Source organism: Ostrea edulis, chromosome 2, assembly GCF_947568905.1.
Source record: "Ostrea edulis chromosome 2, xbOstEdul1.1, whole genome shotgun sequence".
NCBI lineage: Eukaryota > Metazoa > Mollusca > Bivalvia > Ostreida > Ostreidae > Ostrea > Ostrea edulis.
In genome coordinates, this window is record NC_079165.1 from 74,863,332 (window position 1) to 74,879,195 (window position 15,864).

At 35.4% G+C, this 15,864-nt stretch overlaps 1 pseudogene; it reads left to right on the top strand.

Annotated features, from left to right (window-relative positions):
- The first annotated feature begins 487 nt into the window (after positions 1-487).
- Positions 488-4,746, top strand: LOC125680058 (ATP-dependent DNA helicase RecQ-like; annotated as a pseudogene).
- The last annotated feature ends 11,118 nt before the right edge of the window (positions 4,747-15,864 follow it).

Consider the following 15,864-nt stretch of genomic DNA (forward strand, 5'->3'; position numbering starts at 1 on the left):
ATTTTGTATTGCTTGTATGAGTTATGAGATTGATCACTGTTCGTTATCTTCACCTTGCATCAAGAACAACTGTTGTTTGGAATTATATATAAAAGTTGTTTAAACTATGCATATGAAATTCATTGTAGAATTCTAGAATATACTATGATTGTTTTGTTTTTTACCAGGTTTGTTCATCGACACTATGCAAGCATCAACCAACTTCAAGGGCCTGTGGTGGACATCTCCAACTGCATTTTCTATATCAGAAAACAAAAAATGAAAGTTTGTATTGATTGAAAGACCTCAACCAAAATGGCAATCTAATTAAAATTAGATGTTAGATCCGTTCACATACTCGCTACACAAATATCTAACAACATCCAATAGAGGGTCACGTCAGAGGTCAAACTCGCATAAATAATTAACCAATCACTACAAAGGCGGAAATGTATTCGACATCCAATGAGAATCCTCATTATATACAATACTGGGATAGTTATTAAATATGCCGACAGAAGAAGAAATGGAAGCGATCAAAACTGTTTTGAAGATATTTAATCTTGAGACGTTGTAAACCGAGCAAGAGCAGATACTTAAATGTCTCCTAAGCAAGACTGATTGTATGGCGGTTCTACCACCCGAATTTGCCAAAACCTTGCCTTTTCAAATATTCATTCCCGTTTGCCGCGAGTTGAGTTTGGACGTTGGCAAAGTTTTCGTTTGCTGTCCCTTGATTTCTCTAATGGAGGACCAGGTTGGGAAATTAGAGAAAATTCCGCAACTGACTGCTGCTTATAAAGGAATTTATTTTCAACCCAAATATCTTAATACGAAAATAATTTTGTATGTATGCCTCATTAAATGTATGGCTGACTAAAGCAGTCCAGCACTATCTCTTTATTACGCTATGTAGCTTTATTTTGGTATATACTATATAGCTGTATTAAGCTAGATATAGTAAAGCGTTATAAAGCTATTTGAAAAAGCTTGTTCAGATTGAATTAAGTGCAGTGATGTTGCCAAAAGTCACATATTAATAGTAAGTGAAAGTGTTTAACTTTATACTTTGAACTAAACCACAATACTATTCTATAGTTCATAACTATCCTGCGTCATTTTGAGATTTTTGCATGAAAAAAGAATTTAATGTGTGTTGTTAATCGTCCGCTAGCCAGTGTGTGTTAAACAGCTGTTGGAAGTATAGATAAGTAAGATGAATTTACAGTGTGACCTGATTGCTAATCCATTATTCTGTCCTCATTAATTTCAATTAGTCTATTCTGAAGATTGAATAATTAGTGCTTAATAATCCCAAACATTTCACAATTGTGATTAGTGAATTAAAATTCTTCCTAAGGAAAATAGTTTGAGAATTATCTTCTGTTTATGAAATATGTTCACTCAATGAAATTTGAATTTGATGAAAGATTTTAAATGGTTAAATCAGGCTATTTCAAATAGCGTTATAAAGCTTAAATAAAGCTATATAGATCAATATAGAGATTGTGCTGGACCTGTAAAGTATAGCAACAATCGTACAGTATGTTAATTAACACTCTATCATGTGCAAGATTATGAATATTGCATTATTGATAGCTGATAGCTCTGACACACAAAAGTTCGATTTCTTAAATCAAATTACACAGTTCTGTTAGAAAAGAAACAAGACATTTTTTTCTTTTTGTATTCATTTATTTCCAGTTTGTCATATATGCAATTTATGGATTTTCTTAACTTGTTTTTTAAAATTTCTAATGCTAATTATTTTTATGTTTATCCTTTACATCATAATGTTTGTATGTATTAAGGATGAATGCTACATCTGAGGAATTTGATATGGATGAAAAGTTGGGGGATATGTTACATGTACAATAATATTTTGAAATAGAAAATGTTCAAATTTATTTTATTTAGTTTTAGTAGACACCAATCTGAAAAAAATATTAAAACCCCTGCTGGACTCAAACCCATGATTTACAGTTCAGCAGTCGATTTGTTAAACAAGGCTACTCAGCTAGGAAATGAATGAATAGACAAATATTACTTATATATATATATATGGGATAAATCTCCGATATAATCTTCTAGAGTGCTCGACGTGGCCTCACGGAGCTACATAAATTGATGATCAGATGGAGTTCAATCACATAACATCTATTTCTCTACAGGCTGTTTCGTAAGGGGATGGTTTCCCCTCACTCGTCGGGAGAAATTTTTCTCCCGACGAGTGAGGGGAAACCATCCCCTTACGAAACAGCCTGTTGAGAAATAAATGTTATGTGATTGAACTCCATCTAATCATCAATTTATATATATATATATATATATATATATATATATATATATATATATATATGCATCCATGTATTAAAAGGATATCAGGCATTATTATATACTTTGAATTTCATCTCTTCTTTTTTCTTTAAAAGTTTGCGGGCATATATCACACGATATATGCCCGGAAACATTCCGGCCCGCAAACATTACGTCACAATCAAATTTCTACGCCGTTAATTTTCAATTTTTTTGTATTTTTCATCTTTTACTCAGTTAAACCGATAAAGTTATTGTTAAAAATAAAATTATTGTTAGTTTCTAAATGAAATTGAAAGTATATAATAAAAAGGTTATAGACTTTGTATGGAAAATATGACGACCGAGTTTTTTGTCGCGAACGGACCTCGCAAGCTCGGTCCGTCTACGCGCCAAAAAACTCGGTCGTCATATTTTCCCATACAAAGTCTATAACCTATAATTATAACAATGTAGAGTACCTCCTTAATATATTAAAATATATTTGATATTTAATGCAATTATTTATAACAATATTTTCAAAGGTTACAGTGATGGGAGTGACAAAAGGATGCTGAGTTGACATTATATACGGATCTCCAGAAACATTACTTGGTAACCCATTATGGAGAGAATCATTGCGCCATCTCAATGTCTCAATCATTGCTATTGATGAATTTCATACCATAGCCACATGGTAAGTGTACTAAAACTCTCAGATCTATAAATGTAGATATTGTAAACAAAATAGCCATCAATAATACTGTTAAGAAATACATACCATGTTTAACAGGCATCTAATTTTGGCATTATTAGTGACTGTGTGGGTTGCCAAAATTGAGGATTGCTAAAATTTCAAACTGCTTATAGAAATTAGTTTCTAAATGTTGCATCAGGATAGTGCTACAGCATCCTCTTGCTCACAATTCATGCTAAGATAACTACCATTCCACTTAGAAAACTACTTGAACACTATAATCTGGTTGTAAAGTTGTTTGTCAATGGTATTCATTAGATTTGAGTTTTCTGTCATTCAATTGATTGAGATAACAATATTCTTTTTAACAACTTTTCTGATCGCCAGTTGTCTGTCGTCTGTCGAAAACTTTTTACATTTTCGACTTCTTCTGTAGAATCACTGGGTCAATTATAACCAAACTTGGACAAAAGCATCCTTGGGTGAAGGGCTTTCACATTTGTTCAAATGAAGGGCCATGCCCCCTTCAAAGAGGAAATAATCACAGAAATGCAAAAATAGGGTGGGGTAATTTAAAAATATTCTCAAGAACCACTGGGCCAGAAGAGTTGAAATTTACATGAAAGCTTCCTGACATAGTGCAGATTTAAGTTTGTAAAACTCATGGCCTCTGAGGGTAGGTTGGGACCACGATAGGGATCAAAGTTTTACAAGCGAATATATAGGGAAAAGCTTTAAATATGGGCCAAGGAAGAGGTGAGGAATGTGGCTCCTGGGCCTCTTGTTATTTTTGCACATGTTTTTAAAAGTCCTATATTAAACTACACAGTTTACAAACATTTTATTTAAACAGGGGGCAAAATGAAGACGGCAAGGAAGCATTTCGAAAGTGGTTTAGCCATGTTGGAGAATTGAGATCTCTGTTCCCGAATGCCAGTGTATTGGCATTGACTGCTACTTGTATCCAAGAAAATTTCCAAGCGTGTCAAAAAATGCCTTAACTTCAGTGACAAAACTGTTGAAATCATCAAATCACCTGACAAACCTAACATTAAACGTTCGGTGACCAAAGTATCCTACAGCATAGAAAGATCTGTCTTTTGGTTAATCGACGCACTACAAAATCTACAAGAGAAGTTTCCACGTCTTCTGATTTATTGCACAAAAATAAATGATGCAGCAAAGGTCTACAACTAGGTACTGGAGGAATTGCCATCATGTAGACCATTCATGGAGTTGCACCACTCACAAACAGAATACCCAAAGAAAGAGTATATTGTAAAGGAGTTGCAAAGTTCGGAGAGTATTTTGGAATATTAGTTTCCACAAGCGCTCTTGTTATGGGAATAGATGCTAAAGGTTTCCATAGTGTAGTGGTTTTTGGTGCACAAAGTAATTGTTCTGAGATGTTGCAGGAAATTGGTATAGTTGGAAGAGACCATCAACCATCAGTAGCCCTTATTTTATACAATTCCTACCACCAACGCTTGCTTGATCAAGAGGTAAAGAAATTCCTGGGCACAAATGCCTGTAGAAGACTTTGACTCCTGAACAATTTCTTAGAAGAGAAGGATTTACAAAGCACTTTGACTGGAACTCATGCTTGTTGTGATAATTGTGAACAGAATTGCAAATGCAATGACTGCGAATTACTTCCAATTGAAAAAATAATGCGCAGTATCAGTGATGCACAAGAAGATAGTGACACAGACAGCGACAAAACAGAAGATTATGAAATTTCCAATAAAGATTCTGATAGTGAACTTCACATGTAATTTTATACGAATTTCGTGTTTAGAATATGTTGATTTGGCGTGGATTAAGTAACTGGATAAAAATTACTATGTACAGATTAACTAGATTTAAGTTCTGACTACTTCAGGTTAGCATTGCAAAATAGAAATAAATAAAAATATCTTGGTCTTGAGCTGAAAGCAGTGTATTTTTCTATGCCATAGAAAAGGATTTTTTCTGAATTTGAAATGTTATTTACTTTTATGATTTATTTCTCTGTCAGACTGTTACATGTTTAAAGTTAAACTGCAATAATTTATCCAGGCCTACAGCATGTTGTGGATGTTGACACAAGGAACATTGGACACTTGTTAACAACATATTCTTATATTTGGAGACCAGATACAGTAAAACACGGCTATAGCGAAGTCCCAGGACCCTAATTTTTGCTTCTTCACTATATCCTAGGGAAAGTATATGCCTCCTAGGCACCTGATCCCATCTCTGGTGTTTCCAGGGATCCCTGTTTGCCTTGTTTTTAAGTTTGCATTGTCAACAGGATTATGAGATTGAATACCCTTTTCATGTAATTAGTTATTTTCAAACTGGGGGGGGGGGGGGGGTGTTACTTCATAATAAATGTGCAATAAAATCGTTGTCCGCATGTTCGCCATAACTGTGTTTTACTCTACAAAGTGTATTTATTTTGAATTCATCTATTTTCATGTTTGACATGTTTAAACATTGAACAAATTAAATCATAATCACACATGATCAAATGATTAACTTTTATTTGTCTTGAACAGTATACTGGTAGTATATTTTGCATTTATAAATATGCACAAGAAAAGTGATGTCACAGTCCATGCAACTTTAGCAGTATTAAAATTAGATGATGTAAATGTATAGAAAAAGATCAACATTATTCGAAACCTTTAAACACTGTTAAAGAGAAATCCCATCATCCCGTTCATTGGAGGTTATAGGCCAATCTAGATACACATGAAAATGTTTCAGTTTCCCTGCTATTCACAGGTACAAATTAACACACTGTGTAAAATTTTAAAAGCAGGGATCTCTTTGTCGAATAAAAGGATTTCTTGGTTTATGGCGATGAATCATTGTTGATAAACCACGGTGTGCATCCTGAAAAGGGTTCCTTTCTGCAAATAGATTCGAACATTTGAAGGAGCGTTTTGGTGTATGTGTAAGCACATTTGCTTGTTTTAAGTCCTTCAAAACTTTTAATACAACATACATCTTCTTTGTAACTTGGGATGTGATGAAACCCCTTTCTTCCTTTGACGTCTGTAATATTGTCAAAATGACTATTAAAGTTAATGAGATGGGGATATTCTTTTGAGTGACTGATAATGCTGTATTTTGTCTTGTGGCCAGAGCAGGCAATCTTGCTGTCCCTGTTTAACATTTCCAGGTATTTGGTGATATGTTGTTGTTTTTCCCACCTTGCAAATTAACAAATCGATTTGCAACCAAGCGTTCACTTTGATCTTCTGACAGAATGCCAGATGTAAGACCAGTCAGATGGATAGAACCAATAGAATATTCCACTTTGTTTGTAATATGGTATATTGGAAGCTCATACTTGGAGGATCTCACAGCTCTCTCACCATCTCCCATATCTACAGAAGTATCTAAGTTTTTGTGCAACATACCAAGTTTAAATAACATTAACAGATAATCTTGCAGTTCATCTTGGTTCTTGTCCTTCTGGTTTTTGGACGTCTTTGTTATGTGAATGTTGTGAATCTTTTCCTCATGAATTTGAAGGATCCAACATGTGCATATGTCTTGTCACAATGATCACATTTGAATCGTCCTTCCCATAGTGTTGAGGTCCAGTAATTCTCTGGATGGTCTTTATCACAAACAATGTCACGCAAGTTTTTAAAGATGTCATTTTCCTGATAAAAAAAACCCCCACATTTTCAATATGCTCTCTGCAAATCCAACCATGTGTAGCGAGTATGTGAGCGGATCTAACATCTAATTTTAATTAGATTGCCAAAATGGTAAATTTTATGATCCCTACTACTACAGTGATACCTTTTAACTAATATTGAGGTGACTGATAAGACTTGTGTGTCTCAATTATTTGAGAAAATATATCTTATGGAGCCTACCATTGCAAATTAATTTTCAATTATGATTCTCTACTGTGTCATATCAACACTAGAATGAACAGTTATGTCTCCCCTCTTCCAGGGGGAGATATATTGTTTTTAGCTCATTGACCTGAAAGCTGAAGTGAGCTTTTCTGATTGCCTATTGTCTGTTTGTCCTTCTGTAAACTGTTGAAATGAAAGCTTCCTGTCAGATTCAAGTCAATGAAAATCATGGTCACTGGGGGTAGGTTGGGGTCACAATAGAGATCAAAGTTTTACTTGTGAATATATCGGGAGGATCTTTAAATATGGGCCAAGGTGACTCAAGTTAGCGATGTGGCCCATGGGTGGGTCCAAACTTAGTATATAGTGTTGATGTGTAAAACAACTAACATCTTCTTTATCGGTAAATTTCGAAAACTGATTTTTTTTCCCCAGGTTTGTGGAAAATCGTAGCTGTTGAACATGTTAAACCGTTCTTGGCACACTGATTTTGACTGCGGATAAATCCGTTTACCTGATCAGGATATGGGGCTCACGGCGGGTGACCGGTCAACAGGGGATGCTTACTCCTCCTAGGCACCTGATCCCACCTCTGGTGTGTCCAGGGGTCCGTGTTTGCCTAACTATCTATTTTGTATTGCTTGTAGGAGTTATGAGATTGATCACTGTTCGTTATCTTCACCTTGCATGAATCCGTAGATCGTATTTTTACTTTAAAATCCGTGGAAAATACGGACAATCCATACAATAAAACAGCTCTGTATTATGTAAAGCCTTTAATAAGTGTAAGCACTTTTGAGGGCAGTGAAGTTTTAAGAACACATTTTGTTTTATATTTGTTGCTGAACATTAGAAGTTAGTTTAGATATTCAGAACAGTAAATATATTCTAGATTTCAAAGCCCTTGGGAATAGTGGTACTTTTGCACAAGTACAAGGGTATGTACACTTTCCAACTGGTATTTCAGCATAATGGTATAGATGGAAACAATGATTGCAGTAGAGGACATAAGTAATGTTACAGTGGAATGTGTATAAAGAATGATGTGAAAATATTATTTTGTAGGGTTGTACCTGGAGAGTGGGGATGGTTAGAAACAGGGATTTCAACTTCCATCTCTGCACCGGTGTGTCCTAATCCTGTGCCATCAGAATTGCCAATATCTCCGGATGACATAGCAGGATCTGTAGAAGATATGAATATATGCAAGAGAATGATAAGACGGTGACTCTTTTCTCTCCTGAAATGTTTTGGGGAGTTTTTATAAAAAAATCATACATTTAAATTCCTGAAAGTTCTTTGTTAAACACATTGGGTTGGCATAATGTGTGTTCATGGGAATTATCTGCTTGGAATTGTTCTGTGACCTCTGAATTTAAGAATGGTGATACTCAAATGTGAACTTCATATTAATGAGTAACGTTGATGTAGTATTTTTTATTGTTTTTCTACATACTGTGTATATGTGTGGTTTTGGGTTTTTTTCTCACTTTTTCCCCCCATAAAGTTCAAAGATTGGAGAGTTTAAAAAGTAGTTATTACCTTTTCTTGACCTTGCTTGATCCTGTATAAAACAGTCTGAATCTCTGTTCTCCAAAAGACCTAACATAATGGAACAAAAATCTTCAAAATTATACTGATAAAACATGAGATTGATGTACAGTATTTGATGTTATCATATTCTCATCAATGTTTCATTATTAGTTTTTTGATACTGTTGATTTCACAGAGTGTGATCGGATTTCCGAGTCGCCACACTGGTTTTCTAATTCCGTATCATTATCATCAGAAACTGATGAAATCACAATACATTATCTCCCTCATGCATAGCTCTTATCCTTGGACGAATTTGGCTTCACTTTTTTTGGCACGCTGTTTTTGGCTATATTTAGCTCCAAAACTTCATAGTTATTTTGGATTTCAAACATTTCGGTTGAGCATCACTGAAGAGACATTATTTGTCGAAATGCGCATCTGGTGCATCAAAATTGGTACCGTATAAGTTTTACATTAACGCAGCTTTTTTTTTTTTAGCTCACATGAGCTGAAAGCTCAAGTGAAGTCCTCTGTCTGTCTGTAAACTTTTTATATTTTTGACTTCTTCAGAACCATCTGGTCAATTTGAACTAAACTTGGCACAAAGCATCCTTGGGTGAAGGGCTTTCAGGTCTGTACAAATGAAGAGACATGTACCCTTCAAAGGGAAGATAATTGGAAAAATAGGGTGGAGTCATTTCAAATTATTTTGAAGAACTACTGGGCCCAAAGAGTTGAAATTTACACGAAAGCTCCTGACATAGTGCAGATTCAAGTTTGTTAAAATCATGACCCCTGAGGGTAGGGCGGGGGCACAATAAAGGATCAAAATTTTACATACAAATACATATGGGAAATTTTTAAAAATCTTCTAAAGAACCACTGGGCCAGAATATCTGAGATTTACATGACAGCCTTTTGACATTGGGAAGATTCAAGTTTGTTAAAATCATGGCCCCTGTGGATAAATTGGGGCCTCAATAGGGATCAAAGTTTTACTAGCGTATATCTAGGGAAAATCTTTGAATATGGGCCTAGGTGACTCAGGTGAGCAATGTGACCCATGAGTCTCTTGTTTGTGGCAAATATCGACCACATCGCACACAAAATATAATTTCACTATGTCTATGATTTTGATAATTTGAATTACATGTATTATCTTATAAATGCGGATTTCAAAATACAGAAGGGATTATATAATAAATTTAACATTATTACAGTAACTTGATCCAAAGAGTTGGATTACATCTCGTTGGCAGGATCTGACTCTTCGTATCAAGTTATTGTAGTAATTATGCATATGTAGTAGTTATATAAGTTTGTAATTACCTTCGTTCTTGATTGCTCTCCTTCAAACAACTTGATTTTCAACATAGGTAGTTGGATTTCCTGTGCTTCTAATTCTTCAATGCATGATTTCCAAGCTCTGAAAGTACTTTCTTGGGAAAGTTGAATTTCTGTGTATTGATTCCTAATGTCTTGGCATATTCACAGAGAACCTGACCTCCGTTTGAAGATTTGATGCCATTCTTATTTGTCAAATTGTATTTCATTGTCAGATTTCTCCAACGTTTGACCCAGGGGGAAGTGCTTCAATATATTTTATGAACTCTGCCTTGTCAAAATTGTAGTTGTATATTTCCAACATGTTTTGGGGTTTTTTTCTTCCCTGGAATGGGTCTCGCTTTTTGTCTTGCTGCTTTGGGAGTCTCAAAGTAGGCAGCTAACATATCTCTTTGATTGTACGAGGTCCAAGAAGAAAGGAATGTGTTAATTTCTGTGTCATTTGATAGCAGATTTGAAATGCTTTGACTACTTTTTCGGCCTTCTTTCATTTTTTCTTTGAATTTGTGAGCGCTAGACTTTTTTCAGTGAGATTGTAGTGAGATGAGACTGCATTTTTGAGACTTGTGGAGAAGTTGTTTTCAAAAATGGGTTTTAAGATATTGATCATCTGTTTTGGGGCATTGGCTAATCTGTTTGGTGTCATTGTTTTGATTTCCTCAACAAGTGCTTCTGTTTTGGACATTATGTTTTCTGTCGTACTGCTAACTGATTTGTGACGCGATGAAATTGAAGGGTTGACAGTTTCACATTGAGCACAATCTTTGATAGAATGTAAATTTTTTCCGCATTTGTCAAAGAACACCAGGATTGCAATGAATATTGGTGCAAGAACTGGTTTTTTCCTCCATTTAGCACTTTTCCAGTACTGTTCTTTGTAAGGTAACTTTGCAATCTTGAGATATTCCTGGAGAATGCATTATATGGCAAATACATTTTGGGCTATTTTTGCATTACACTTTGATAGAAATAGAATAGCGTTTCGGACTTGATACCAGGTTGTTGAAATTTGTCAGTGAAGATGATGAAGGCTGTGTTTCAGATTCAGGCTGATTTTTGTTTTCCCACCATTTAATTGACTGAGAATCCTTTGAACATCTTGCTATGATTACTTTAGCAAAGTTGCAGTAATTCATTGTTATATAGAAAACTGTTAAATATCATAGTTTTGTACATTACCAAATTGAAGGTTGAGCAGAAGACACCATGACGCATTCTCTTAAAAAATGGTTTGGAATTTTCCGAGACCAATTTAAAAAAAAAAGAATTAAAAAATAAAGAACTATATTTGTATTATATTTAATTTTTCAACTTAAACACAACATTCATAATTTTTTATTTTGCTATTTGAATATTTTTTTTTTTAGTTGAGTAAAGGCTTTTTTTCTTGTTTAATGACAATATTTTGATAGAAAATTGATTGAATTGTGTTTTCTTTTTCATATTGCATGCTATAATCCTTCTGTTTGTCACAGTTGTTGACTCATTCGTTTTATTACTGATTTTTCTTTTTGGTTAGAGGCTTTATTGATGTTTAGATCCTTAACGTTCTCTATTCTTTATGAAAATTAGTATATAATTCTTTGCGTGATGTTCTAAACATTAAATAAAAGAAAATCATCAGACGACAGTACACAGTACATGTGGTACAAAATTTAATTGCAGGCAAAATCACGGGGGGGGGGGGGGGGAGAGAGAAGAGAAGGGGGTCTAGGATAACTTCTAGTCACTTCTCTTGTATATATTGTTTGTGCTTGTATTTTTATGTTCCATGTTTGTTTTTTTATGATAATATAAAAAGAATGAATAAAATTAATGAAAATGTTTTATGCTTTTATTTTCATTAATTTGAATACACGAAAGAACTTGTTAATATTATCCATGTTGGCCCTCAGCTGGCTTTAGGTCAGGGGCCCCGTCCACAAAAGACGAAAAGGTCGATATGTAAAACTTATACGGTACCAATTTTGATGCACCAGATGCGCATTTCGACAAAGAATGTCTCTTCAGTGATGCTCAACCGAAATGTTTGAAATCCGAAATAACTATGAAGTTTTAGAGCTAAATATAGCCAAAAACAGCGTGCCAAAAAAGTGGAGCCAGATTCGTCCAAGGATAAGAGCTACGATTGTCTACGATAGAACAATGCAGATGGCTATTGATGGACATGTGTCGGAATTTCATGAAACGTGGTATATATGCTTTAGATAACATAACTTGAACGTAAAAATAATTATTTTCATTCCACTCGATCGGTAACCATGGAAACGAGAGACACTTGGTTTTCCCCATTTCTATATTTAGATCTATTGAAAAAAATCAGACAATGTACTCTTCTTTTTGGTTTATTACAAAATCCATGTCTTGCAATTTAATGATACTTATTTCATGATATTGCGGAGACAAATCGGAATTAATAACACATAAACAACCAGATTTTAATACACAGTGCATTAAATTATCAAAGTTTTAAAATGAACGAAATGCGGAAATTTTACCAAATTTCACCTATTTGCACTGAAACAGGTATAGTTGCCCAAGAAACGCTTCAATAGACATCATATTTGATATATGTGTAGAACCTATAATTCATTCCTAATACATGTTAAAGGGAATTTGGTTGCAAATGAAATTTAGTGGTGTATTGGGGGGTGTTATGCAAGAAAAAAAGGAGGGGTGTCATAATGTCGGTTGTGTAGAGTTAAAATCTTCAGATAATGTGATGCATGAGCATTAATGAAGGGTGAAAATTATTCTTTGTTGTATTTTTGACCGAATATTGGAGGGAGAGGGGTTATTTTGAAAAAATCTTCCACCGTTACCTTCCACCAATAAATACTACATTTATTATAGTCATATACAAGAATCGTGTATTCAAAGCGTTTTTGCTTTCTAACCAATTCAGCAGGCAATTACAACGTATGGTATATCTCTTTATGTTTTATATTCACTCTGCATATGTAGTAGGGGTGATATTCCTCTGTAAGTCAGGTAATGTCAAAAATTCATGAACGTCGCATGCAAGATCATGAAAGACACATTCATTATAAACATACAGATTTAATCATTGCAACAGTAACAGTAAATTCCGCGGAGATCCGGGTTAGAATAGGTCCTCAGTACCCCTTGCTCGTCGTAAGAGGTGACTAAATGGGACGTCCTTCGAATGAGACCGCGAAAACCGAGGCCCCGTGTCACAGCAGGTGTGACACAATAAAGATCCCTCCCTGTTTAAAGGTCATAAGAGCCGAGCATAGGCCTATATTTTGCAGCCCTTCACCGGCAATGGTGACGTCTCCATAGGAGTGAAATATTCTCGAGAGGGACGTTAAACAATATTTAATCAATCAATCAGCAACAGTAATGTGGCACACTGATTTTGACTACGAATAACTCCGTTTACCTGATCAGGATATACGTCTCACGGCGGGTGTGACCGGTCAACGGGGAATGCTTACTCCTCCTAGACACCTGATCCCACCCCTGGTGTGTCCAACTACCTATTTGTATTGCTTATAGGAGTTATGAGATTGCAGATCACTGTTCGTTATCTTCGTCTTTCATGCAGCAGAATATCTAAGCTTACCAGATTACAAATTTATGATTGGTTAGAAGATTTAAAAAAAAATCTGTATCTGTTGTTGATAAGAATATTCAAATGGTAAATCAACATCAAGTTGTCACTAGAACACTAATGAGAAAGTTCGAAAAGTGCTTGAGGAAACACCCCAAAAGTCTGTGATCATCAATAATTTATTTTTTTACCAAGTTTTACAATCAATAGTGTGGCACGATAAAGATCCCTCCCTGTCCAAAGGTCATCAGAGCCGAGCATAGGCCTAAATTTTGTAGCCCTTCACCAGCAATGGTGACGTCTCCATATGAGTGAAATATTCTCGAGAGGGGCGTTAAACAATACAGTATTTCCTAGTCGGTACATTTATTCTTTGAAAATTATTTACACTTATAATAGTATCAGATATTTTTGAACATCGTGTACAGCATCTTCGCTAGCCAAGGGTTTACGATCCGCTCTGCTTCTCTACAAACCCAAGTTTTTACGATCCAATACACTTCTCTACAAACCCAAGGGTTTGTATAGAAACGGAGCGGATCGTAAACCCTTGGCTAGCGAAGATGCGTGTACATGTACCATTTTACACCTAAGATTGATTGGATATTGTTTAATGTCCCGCTTGAGAATATTTCATTCATATGGAGACGTCACCACTGCCGGTGAAGGGCTGCAAAATTTAGGCCTATGCTCAGCGCTTACGGCCTTTGGAGCAGAAAGGGATCTTTATCATGACACGGGGCCGCCTCGTTTGGCCAAATGAAAAAATTCGGAATTCTCATTAACTTTTGTGACCTTCCTGTGAACTTGGGATATGTTGGATGTTAAAATGTGTACTTACATTTGTATTTTGAGTCAGAAATAATCTAGGATTTTAAGTAGTAATCAACAATCCTGTCCAAGATGTTCTCAAAATGGGAGAGATATAAGGACCTTATTATACCCCCCGCAACAAGTTGGGGGGGGGGGGGGGGGGTTATACTGGAATCGGGTTGTCCGTTTTTCTGTCCGTCCGTCCGTCTGTAGACGCAATGGTTTCCGGGCTCTAAAGCCTTATGCTTTCCACCTACCGTCACCATATCATACATATGGATTACCCATGGGATGAAGATGTTCCCTATCGATTTTGGGGTCAAAAGGTCAAAGGTCAAGCGCACTGGACATCGAAGTAGCAATATGGTTTCCGGGCTCTAAAGCCTTATCCTTTTCACCTACCGTCACCATATCATACATATGGACTACCCATGGGCTGAAGATGTTCCCTATCGATTTTGGGGTCAAAAGGTCAAAGGTCAAGCGCACTGGACATCGAAGTAGCAATATGGTTTCCGGGCTCTAAAGCGTTATCCTTTCCACCTACAGTCACCATATCATACATATGGACTACCCATGGGATGAAGATTTTCCCTATCGATTTTGGGGTCAAAGGTCACGCGCACTGGACATAGAAGTAGCAATATGGTTCGGTTTGTCATGCCATTTGTTTTTTACACTCAGAAAAGAGGTAGTTTATACCTATTACCAACACCCTTTGGGAGATTGGGGTAAGCGGGGGGTATTCTTAGTGAGCATTGCTCACAGTACCTCTTGTTCTACATACTCTTTCGTATGAAAGCTTACGTCTGTTATTTGATGTTCACATTTACAGTGTACCATACATTAGAGTTAATGGGGATTGGACTAAACGCCTGGAACCTTTTTAAATATATTCGATCAGTGCATACTATCTATTCAAGATATATTACTGGATTCAGGTACTCTTCACACAATTGCTCTGAAAAAATATAGTTCCATTCATGATCAGCAGATACAGGATTACAACAAATGTATAGAATATCGATGTGTATGTAATACGTGGGAGAAAACAAAATTAAAGTCAAACGTTTTTAAGAAAAATCACTTTCCCCCCCGAAATGTATATAAGACGTGTTCATATTCCTGCGCTAGCTGCCTCCTCGACAGTGTATTGCACGAAAATATATAGGTCATTCTTCGATTGAAAATCTTTTCACGATTGATTATACTATTGCAACAATTATATTACTTTGATGAATATTGTTCGTTAATTATCATACAATTTCTTCTGAGAGAGAATGTTAATCATTAATTTATGTGGGGTTTTCCCGTTGTTTAATGACGGAATGTGTATACAACACTCAACACCTGGATTCGGACCATATTTGCAATATATTCAGTGTGACATATACATGTCTATTTATTTTTGTAAGTGTTTCTTTGCTGTTAAGGTTATACCATACACAAAATTTGGAGAAAGTGTAGATTACATCAATCCTTCTTGTTTTTGCCATTCTAAAGTTCACATTAATTTGTTACATGGTAAAAATTAGAGTACAATTGTATTTATTCCGAGAGATTTCAATTTTTTCATGTCTTTGCTATGAATTTCCATACAGATATAAAAGGAAAAATTTGGGAAGAATGATGAAATAAGACTGGTTTGATGGGAACTGTTGGGATACAAATGATCATTTTTAGCAAAATTAAGCCTGCACAAAGTATGTGCCCCAATAAGTTGTATTAATAGGTATACGCATTCTCATGTAGTATTTTTAAAG